This window comes from Nerophis ophidion, linkage group LG01 (assembly GCF_033978795.1).
Source record: "Nerophis ophidion isolate RoL-2023_Sa linkage group LG01, RoL_Noph_v1.0, whole genome shotgun sequence".
Classification (NCBI taxonomy): domain Eukaryota; kingdom Metazoa; phylum Chordata; class Actinopteri; order Syngnathiformes; family Syngnathidae; genus Nerophis; species Nerophis ophidion.
The window spans coordinates 70,370,311-70,381,480 of NC_084611.1; the positions used below are offsets into that span (position 1 = coordinate 70,370,311).

The window sequence follows — 11,170 nt, forward strand, 5'->3', positions numbered from 1 at the left end:
CAAAAGGGACAAGCGGAGGAAAATGGATGGATGAATATCACACAATGAGCAAATATGACACTTTCAAAACAGTCAAATATTTAACAAGTACGATGTGCTTTAAAGGCCTACTGAAACCCACTACTACCGACCACGCAGTCTGATAGTTTATATATCAATGATGAAATATTAACATTGCAACACGTGCCAATACGGCCTTTTTAGTTTACTAAATTGCAATTTTAAATTTCCCGGGAGTTTCGTCTTGGAAACGTTGTGTAATGATGACGTGTACGCAGGACGTCACGGGTTTTTAGGAAGTATGAGCGCTGCGCACACATACAGCTAAATGTCGTCTGCTTTAACGGCATAATTACACAGTATTTTGGACATCTGCGTTGCTGAATATTTTGCAATTTGTTCTATTAATATTGGAGAAGTCACAGTAGAAAGATGGAGTTGGGAAGCTTTAGCCTTTAGCCACACAAACACACGGTGATTCCTTGTTTAAAATTCCTGGAGGTGAAACGTTAATATGAATCAGAGCGCATTTAAACGAGTATTAATCAAGACGGAGGGCATCACGGTGGCAGAGGGGTTAGTGCGTCTGCCTCACAATACGAAGTTCCTGCAGTCCTGGGTTCAAATCCAGGCTCGGGATCTTTCAGTGTGGAGTTTGCATGTTCTCCCCGTGAATGCGTGGGTTCCCTCCGGGTACTCCGGCTTCCTCCCACCTCCAAAAACATGCACCTGGAGATAGGTTGATTGGCAACACTAAATCGGCCCTAGTGTGTGAATGTGAGTGTGAATGTTGTCTGTCTATCTGTGTTGGCCCTGCGATGAGGTGGCGACTTGTCCAGGGTGTACCCCGCCTTCCGCCCGATTGTAGCTGAGATAGGCGCCAGCGCCCCCGCGACCCCGAAAGGGAATAACCGGTAGAAAATGGATGGATGGATGGATAATCAAGACGGAATGTCAACCAGCAGGTTTCGGTGAGAAAATTGTGGTTAAAAAGTCAGTTCTTACCGGAGAAAAGCTGAGCTTGTGCCGTCCATAGCTGCCGTCGACTCTCCTGAGATACTGCGCGTCAAGACACCCGCGGATACACCCTTCCGACTATCAGGCAGAGCTGGGTAGAGTAGCCAGAAATTGTACTCAAGTAAGAGTACTGTTACTTTAGAGATGTATTACTCAAGTAAAAATAAGGAGTAGTCACCCAAATATTTACTTGAGTAAAAGTAAAAATTATGTTGTGAAAAAACTACTCAAGTACTGAGTAACTGATGAGTAACCTGATTACGGCAACAAATAATGCACACAAACATAAAAATAGCAATGAGCAATTTCAGAGCCAGGAATATCTGTTAAGCAACTAAAACAATAATATTAATTAAATAATAGTACATTAAAAAAAAAAAATTAAGGCACATTGAGCCACAATAACTTAACAGCACCATAGGCTCAGTAAGCATTGATTGATTGAAACTTGCATTAGTAGATTGCACAGTATATTACATATTCCGTACAATTGACCACTAAATAGTTTTTCAACGTTTATCAATTACTTAATAAATGACCAAGTCGAGGTGATCTACCTCATATATACATACACACACATATCATATATATATATATATATATATATAAACATTTATATATATATATATACCATTTATATGTATTTATTTAGCTGTTTTTGTTCACGTTAAAGGTGTTTTAATGAATATACATGCATGTTTAACATATAGATTCCTATCTTTCATGAAGACAAGAATATAAGTTGGTGTATTACCTGATTCTGATTACTTGCATTGATTGGAATTAGACAGTATTGCTGATAACGTCCACGTTTTCAAATGGAAAAGAAAAAAAGTTCCTCTTTTCTGTCTAATACCACATGAAAGTCTTTGGTTTTTGGCATCTTATTTGTCCAGCTTCCATATTCGTTTTTATACACTTTACAATAAATACGTTGGCGGCAAACTCCGTAGCTTGCTATCTTGTTTGTGTTGGCTTTCGGAGACTCTTATTTTGTTTGCGCAGGCGCGATGGAGCGGCACTTTTATTGTGAAGACAGGAACTGTGCGATCAGTCTGACGGGAAGTACGGTTGAAATAAAAAGTGTCTTTTTTCCGTTACACTTTTGATTGATTGATTTAACTTTTATTAGTAGATTGCACAGTACAGTACATAATATGTACAATTGACCACTAAATGGTAACACCCCAATAAGTTATTCAACTTGTTTAAGTCGGGTCATGTGACCGCCTGGCTCTGTTTGATTGGTCCAACGTCACCAGTGACTGCATGTGATTGGTGAAACGCAGGCATGCGTATCTTACATTGAAGGTCTGTCATAAACCAAAACAAACCAAAACAAACATTAACAGATCGATAAAAAAAAGTAGCGAGTAGCGAGCTGAATGTAGATAAATGGAGCGGAGTAAAAGTAGCATTTCTTCTCTCTGTATATACTCAAGTAAAAGTAAAAGTATGTTGCATAAAAATTACTCGTAGAAGTACAATTTATCCCTAAAGTTACTCAAGTAACTGTAACGGAGTAAATGTAGCGCGTTACTACCCACCTCTGCTATCAGGTAATATTAAACTCACTACAACACTAGCAACACAATAGAAAGATAAGGGATTTCCCAGAATTAACCTAGTAAATGTGTCTAAAAACATCGGAATCCATCCCAATGCAATCGCGTTTTGGTTTTTTTTTACTTTTTTTTCTAGTTCGTTGCCATCAATATCCTCAAACACGAATCTTTCATCTTCGCTCAAATTAATGGGGAAATTGTCGTTTTCTCGGTCCGAATAGCACTTTTTGTTGGAGGCTCCCATAAAAATAATGTAAAAATGTGAGGAGCCATCACACTTGAGACGTCATCGTCTGCGACTTCAGGTAGAGGCAGAGCTTTTGTCTTAGCACCGAAAATTGCGAAATTTATCGTGTATGTCCTCTACTAAATCCTTTCAGCGAAAATATGGCAATATCGCAAAATTATCAAGTATGACACATAGAATGGACCTGCTATCCCCGTTTGAATAAGAAAATCTAATTTCAGTAGGCCTTTAACAAAAAATATTTATACACACAAATTAGTGAATACAGTTTGATCTGACTCTTGGGGTTAGAATTCATGTGCATTGTTACTTCACGGCACGTCATTATAAAACGTACTTAAAGGAGTTTTAAGGGGCACTAAAATTGACTCGATGCGTTTTAGGGGGCGGAGTTAAAAGTCTAAAGCCCCGGATGTTTTTTGAATTTTACTTTTGAGGGGAGGAGGGAAACATGCATTAACGTGCAGTACCGACGTCCACCAGAAAGGCCGCAGCTGCGTAAAGTAGCCTGCATACTCTGCTTGCCTGAGCCTCCCCTGAAGAAGACGCGCTTCAGTAGCTGAGCAGGTGAGTGAGAGGTAGTTTTTTTCTACAAAAAGTAGGGTGAGAGCTCGATAACGAGTTCAGCTGTAATGAAGCGAATTGTGAATCTTATTTGAACCAGGCTTGCTAAATGTTGACTTATTGTCACTAAAGTTATGTAACAAGGTAAGTTAATTGACCAGATAATTATACAAAAGCAGTGAAGTTGGCACCTTGTGTAAATCGTAAATAAAAACAGAATACAATGATTTGCAAATCATTTTCAACCTATATTTAATTGACTAGACAATATGTAATGTTCCAACTGAAAAACATATTTTTTTCAATGCAAATAGTCATCAACTTTGAATTTAATGGCAGCAACACATTGCAAAAAAGTTGGCACAGGGGCAGTTTTACCACTGTGTTACATGGCCTTTTAACAACACTCAGTCAACATTTGGGAACCGAGGAGACCAATTTCTGAAGCTTTTTCAGGTGGCATGATTTCCCATTCTTGCTTGATGTACAACTTAAGTTGTTCAACATTTTAGGCTTCATAATGCGCCACACATTTTCAATGGGAGATAGGTCTGGACTACAGGCAGGCCAGTCTAGTACCCGCACTCTTTTACTATGAAGCCACACTGTTGTAACAGGTGGCTTGGCATTGTCTTGCTGAAATAAGCAGGGGCGTCCATGATAACGTTGCTTGGATGGCAACATATGTTGCTACAAAACCTGTATGTACCTTTCAGCATTAATGGTGCCTTCACAGATGTGTAAGTTACCCATGCCTTGGGCACTAATACACCCCCATACCATCACAAAAGCTGGCTTTTGAACTATGCGCCGAGAACAATCTGGATGGTTCTATTCCTCTTTGTTCCGGAGGACACGACGTCCACAATTTCCAAAAATAATTTGAAATATGGACTTGTCAGGCCACAGAACACTTTTACACTTTGCATCAGTCTATTTTAAATGAGCTCAGGCCCAGAAAAGCCGGCGGCATTTTTGGGTGTTGTTGATACATGAATTTCGCTTTCAATAGTATAATTTTAACTTGCACTTACAGATGTAGCAACAAACTGTATTTACTGATAGTGTTTTTTCTGAAGTGTTCCTTGGCCCATGTGGTGATATCCTTTACACACTGATGTCGCTTTTTAATGCAGTACCGCCTGAGGCATCCAAGGTCACGGGCATTAAATGTTACGTGCAGTGATTTCTTAAGATTTTCTGAACCGTTTGATATTACAGACCTTAGATGGTGAACTCCCTAAATTCCTTGCAGTAGCTCGTTGAGAAATGTCGTTCTTAAACTGTTCGACAATTTGCTCACGCATTTGTTCACAAAGTGGTGACCCTTGACCGATCCTTGTTTGTGAATGACTGAGCATATCTTGGAAGCTGCTTATATACCCAATCATGGCACCCACCTGTTCCACATTAGCCTGTTCACCTGTTGGATTTTTTTGATGAACATTCCTCAACTTTCTCAGTCGTTTTTGCCACTTGTGCCTGCTTTTTTGAAACATGTTGCCAGGATCAAATTCCAAATGAGCTAATATTTGCAAAAAATATCATTTTCCAGTTCACAGTTTGTCTTTGCAGTCTATTCAATTGAATATAGGTTGAAAAGGATTTGCAAATCAATGTATTCTGTTTTTATTTCCAATTTACACAATGTGCCAACTTAACTGGTTTTGGGGTTTGTACGTACATGTGTGACGGTCCACAAGTGTATGTTGCAAAATGACGCTCCATACTGCTGTCGTTTCAACATATCACTAGCATTAGGTGGATTATGAATTTATTGTATTACAGTGTCCTGCAAAACAGTGCAAACTGTGAGACTGTGAGTCCACTTGGGTCACCGGATTCTCCCTTGAAAGGCTTCACAGTTCTGGGCACTTCCTGGAGGTAATTGCACATACAACTTCTCGCCACCAAGAGGCGCTGCTGCATCACTTCAGTCATGATTTAATGGATGTTTGTTTCCCACACCGTCACACATGCTTACGTAGGAATAATGCAAATACCTTCATGAAAACATTTTTATGTATAAATGTAATCTAGTGCATTTTGTCTGCTTTAAAGTGGCCAGAATGTGAATGTTTGAGCTGCCAGTACCAGTTTGTACAGTAGATGGCAGTATTAGGTAATAGCTTTTTCGACCACTAGATATTCTTCTCTGCTTACTGTATTTTTACTCAAAAGCTCCCCTTGGAAGAAACTAAGTTCTGTAATTATTTACATTGTATAATGTTTTTTTTCTGTTCATTATTTGATCCCAATCTCCCACCAGTTTACAGATAAACTGGTGTAAATTAAAATTGTTCCTAAAAATATTAGTAATTGTATTGTCATTTTATATTTTTATTTTATATTAGAAACAGCATATTAACCATTTTTGATTTAAATAAATGTATCACTACAATGATATTACTTTTAATGCCATACTACAATGACCCATAATTGGATTATTTTAAATATGTTGTAGTTAATGTAAAAATTGTATTATTGTAAAAAATGAGGACTGTTCCGACGCCGATACAGATTATGCACGAATGAGATCGGTACCAATACCGATCCAATGAATTAACTGTCCATTTTGACATTTATTTTTGGTGAGTGCTATTGATAGCTTAAAAAAATCAACACAATATTTTCAGTAGTTTCTTATTCGGTTTTATCACAAACAATTGTTTGTAATAAAACAAAAAACAAAGTCAGCAGTACACAATAATTAAACTCTGACCAAAAACTAATATCTACGATTATGGGCAATATAATAATTATTATTATTTCTATCAATATTAAAAATGATGATTATTAATCATTATTATTTACTCTGTTAGGTTTAACAGTTTTGTGGGGGGTTGAATGTTACACAATCATGTATTTTTTAATTAAATGGTCTTGATAAAAAAAATATTAGCTAAATGTCCATATATTTCTATATATTTAAAGACAAATCACCATTTTTGTTCATTATTGGTATCACTGTGGCAGCTTGTTATCACTATGGGATGCCTTTAAAACTATTTTTCCATTTCTTTGCTTTTTTTATGCAAATATAAAAAAAACAGCCACATGTCATGGTTGGCCCACGTGTCCTCAATTGAACCCTCCCGCTTCACTTATACATGTGATCGTTTGTAGTGTGAAAGAAGTATAATTAAAGACAAAATACGAAAATATAGTTGGTTAATAAAAAGACCGTGGATTCTGGTGTCATAACACGATGAGGTACTGTAGAAGGCGATATGTGGCTGGAGTTAGTTTGGGTTTTTATTTGCAGACATTTTCAAATTGTCCTACCTCCCAGGGCGAATGTTTATTGCGGTAAGTTTGACACCTGTGGACTAGACATAGTTCTAGGGTTGTACAATGTACCAGTAGTACTAACAAAGTACCGCGGTACTATTTAGTTAAAAACGGTAGTATACCGCTTTTGAAAAATACTATTTTTTTTAATTTTTCATTTTTCCCATCATGATGTAGCCGCGGTGACAATGCTGGCATATATAAGCCGCGGCGCATGTTTAGTTAACACACGCACACACAGTACTTGCAAACTGAAACAGTGTAAAGACTGAAGAGGGAGAATGAACGTAATTTGGCTTTAAACTCAGGTTGTGAAATCACATTTTGTTCATAGTTAACTCGAATTTAAATCTCAATAATCGCAGCTATGTATAATTTTTCATCATTAGGGAATAGGTTTAACACCTTAACTGGACAATTACTTTGCTTTAATGAAATGTGTTTTAAACATTACGCCTTTCTATACAACTCAACACAAAATGGACAAACACGTTTGAATGACCAAAAAAATAAATGCCTACTGTGTTGCCTTGCCAGATTTTGTATTTTGTAGAAATTACTTTGTATTCCTGCTTTAGGAACATTTGCATTCAGAGGAGGAGCTACACTTCCATATTTATATAACGGTTTCACACATAACACAAAATGTGGATTGTTGTGATCATGCTTTGATTGTCAAAGATGTTTGGTATTCCATTCATCCATTTTCTACCGCTTACTCCCTTTGGGGTCGCGGGGGGCGCTGGTGCCTATCTCAGCTACAATCGGGCGGAAGGCGGTGTACACCCTGCACAAGTCGCCACCTCATCGCAGAATGTTTGCTAATATCTGTCCATTTTCCACAGCTTGTCCCACTTGGCAGTAGCCTATCCTAGCTGTAATCTGTTGATATTTCTACCTCAAAACATGCTTCTAATATTCTGTACATTACATGTTATACAAGGTAATGGTATTCATATTGCTGCATTGCAATATTTTAACCTTCTCTATTAATTAAATAAGCCTGCTCAGTTGCCTTGTGGTTAGGGTGTCCACCCTGAGATCGGTAAGTCGTGAGTCCAAACCCCGGTCGAGTCATACCAAACACTATAAAAATAGGACCCATTACCTCCTTGCTTGGCACTCAGCATCAAGGTTTGGAATTGTGGGTTGAATCACCAAAACTTATTCCTGAGTGCTGCTACCGCTGATGCTCACTGCTTCCCTCACCTCCCAGGGGGTGATCAAGGGTGATGGGTCAAATGCAGAGGTTAATTTCACCACACTTTGTGTGTGTGTGTGTGTGTGTGTGTGTGTGTGTGTGTGTGTGTGTGTGTGTGTGTGTGTGTGTGTGTGTGTGTGTGTGTGTGTGTGTGTGTGTGTGTATGTGTGTGACAATCATTGGTACTTTAACTTTGACTTTTAATAAAACATAATAATATTAGCCAGCTCATCATTTTGGAATGAGGACTCAACCAGAACATGTTATAAAATAATTTACACAATATTTCAGACCGCCATGTGAGGACTGGTGGGCATTGTGATGCCGGGTTCGATTCCCTCGAGGATGCGTTGACGTGAACACAACAAAAGGTAGGATCTTAAAATATTTATTTAACAAAAAGAGAGCTCTGAACAGAAATGCTGGAGCTAATAAAAAGGCAAACCAAAAACGCTAGTATGAAAACTAGGAAATACAAACAGAAAAGTAAACTTGGCATGAAAGCACAAACGAGAAAACAAATCATCAGTATGAAAACTGGAATAATCAAGTGGCATAGCGTGAGAGCTAGCGAGAATACAAGTAGAAAAAGTAGCAGTCGTCACTAGTTGCATGAGAGCAATTTATGAACCCAGGAAGAAAAGAACAAAGAGGCTGTCTTAAATAGGAGGGTGATTAGACAAAACAGGTGTGTGTGGACCGGGATTGGCAGGTGGGCTGATGAGTTACCATGGTGACAGGCTAAACAGGAAATAAACAGTCACTTGACGGAGAGTGATACTAGAAAGGAAAAATAACTAATATGTCTAGATACGAGCAGTGGATCGCAACACGCCAAACAAATAAAAAAAAGGCATTTAAGTTTAAAGCAAAAGAGGATGTAGTGAAAATAAAGACCAGTTATTTGTTTTCAGAAGTATTAAACTGCAAATGAAAGTGAAGCAAAAAGATTTGCATTAACATTACAATGTACAGTACAAGGAACCAGGTTTATTATAACTATTGCAAGTTAAAATGCAAAGCTAATGTACTCCAATACAGTAGGTTTTTTACCTGCAGCAGACGTAGAGGAAGATGTTGCTTTTATCGTCACCAAATGTTAGCGCCCTTTCTTCCCCTGTGTTTTTGGCTATAGCAGAGTCACTGTTTGTGCCAAATGCAGCAGTTGCAGCTGTACACCCAACTTAGCTGCACTCTTCGGTCATGAGAAAAAACATGTGTTGAACCCGGTGCTTCCTCAGATTAGAAGTATTCCCACCACCTGCCTTGATTTTTGCGTCACAAATTTGGTAGCAAGCGTCGGCATTGCATTTGCAAAAGACGATCCACGCTTTAGAGCATTTTCTATTAGGCATGGTTGGGTTTTTGTCATTAAACATTAATGCGTTGCAAGATTAATAAGAGCATGTTTGCTTTCCAATCGCCTGTTTTCCACTCAAGCACTAACAAGTACTTGCCACTCACAAGTGCTAATTCCAACAGACGTGATGTCACACTGGTCACTGCTGGATTTTACGTGAATCGGTGCCCGCTAGTACCGGCTTGTTTCGGTCGTTGCCAAAAAATTTACCGTATCCAGAGCCCGTCCCTAGTGACAGAGCACGGTCGTAATGTAAGACATTACACCAGATGTAGTGTACCGCTTTTATTTTGAAGCCGTAAAAGTGTGTCATTAGTTTGAGAGTGTCTTGACATGTTTTAATGTTAGATTCACTGTTTGCAAAAAACAAAGTCTCCTTCAACTTCCTGCCGACCGTCTTTCATTTCTGTTGAGCTTTTATGTCTTACTTACTAAAGCAGTCACAGTAACAATCTAAATGTTATGTTATTACTGCACCTTAACCATAATCTGAACACGGAAGTGAAGCAACACCCACCTCTGAACGACGCGCGCAGCAGGCGTTTGCTGCAGGGATGTCGTCTCTTCTCACGGCAAAAAGAGTCCTTTCTGGTCGGGAGAACAACTTGCCAAGGCTTTGAATCTGATATTTCCATAATGTAGCTTTTCCTTTGTCCATTTATGCTCGCTTGTAACTCAGCAGTAGCAAATGAATTGGAGCCAAGTTCCTCCGCTACTGCGTGACCGAAGAGTCAAAAACGATGCGTGTGCATTAATCGCCCGTTAAAAATAATGTGTGCCGTTATCAAAATTTATGGTTAATGCGTTAACTTTGACAGCCCTATGATAAAGGTGAAGCTATAAACACTGAAGCGGTGTCTCGCAAGCGATGCTTTAAAACAGTGGTTCTCAAATGGGGGTACGTGTACCCCTGGGGGAACTTGAAGGTATGCTAAGGGGTATGTGAGATTTTTTTTTAAAATATTCTAAAAATAGCAACAATTCAAAAATCCTTTATAAATATATTTATTGAATTATGCTTCAACAAAATATGAATCTAAGTTCATAAACTGTGAAAAGAAATGCTACAATGCAATATTCAGTGTTGACATGACCATGAATTGATTAACATGGACCCCGACTTAAACAAGTTGAAAAACGTATTCGGGTGTTACCATTTAGTGGTCAATTGTACGGAATATGTACTGAACTGTGCAATCTACTAATAAAAGTATCAATCAATCAATCAATCAAAAGACAGCTAGATTTGTTTGTGGACATGTTCCATAAATATTGATGTTAAAGATTTCTTTACTTGTGAAGAAATGGTTAGAATTAAGTTCATCAATCCAAATGGATCTCTATTACAATCCCCAAAGAGTTGATTACTTCTATGTGTAGAAATCTTTATTTATAATTGAATTAACCGGTTTATTTTTCAACAAGTTTTTAGTTATTTTTAAATATTTTTTTCCAAATAGTTCAAGAAAGACCACTACTAATCAGCAATATTTTGCACTCTTATACAATTTAATAAATCAGAAACTGATGACATAGTGATGTATTTTACTTCTTTATGTCTTTTTTTTTCAACCAAAATGCTTTGCTCTGATTAGGGGGTACTTGAATTAAAAAAATGTCAACAGGGGATACATCACTGAACCACTGTTTTAAAACATAGCTAGCTAGCTAGCTAGCCGTTAACGGCTCTCTGTTGTATTTTAGTTTCTTCTAAATCACTAATCCTCGTCTCCATGGCGACAAACTAAGTTTCTTAGAAGTATCACCCTTGCACGACGAGGAATAGCTAAACATGCTTTACGACACACCATAGGTCAGTGGTTCTCAACCTTTTTTCAGTGATGTACCCCCTGTGAACATTTATGTTAATTCAAGTACCCCCTAATCAGAGCAAAGCATTTTTGGCTAAAAAAAAGACCCAAAGA

At 38.1% G+C, this 11,170-nt stretch overlaps 1 long non-coding RNA gene across 1 annotated transcript in view; it reads left to right on the forward strand.

Moving 5' to 3' along the window:
• Positions 1 to 3,325: 3,325 nt before the first annotated feature.
• The window catches only part of LOC133538628 (uncharacterized), a 29,422-nt gene continuing 21,577 nt past the window's right edge, over positions 3,326 to 11,170 (forward strand). The window contains exons 1-2 of the long non-coding RNA XR_009803066.1: positions 3,326 to 3,396; positions 5,182 to 5,277. This is a non-coding gene — a long non-coding RNA (uncharacterized LOC133538628). The remainder of the gene's footprint in view (positions 3,397 to 5,181; positions 5,278 to 11,170) is intronic.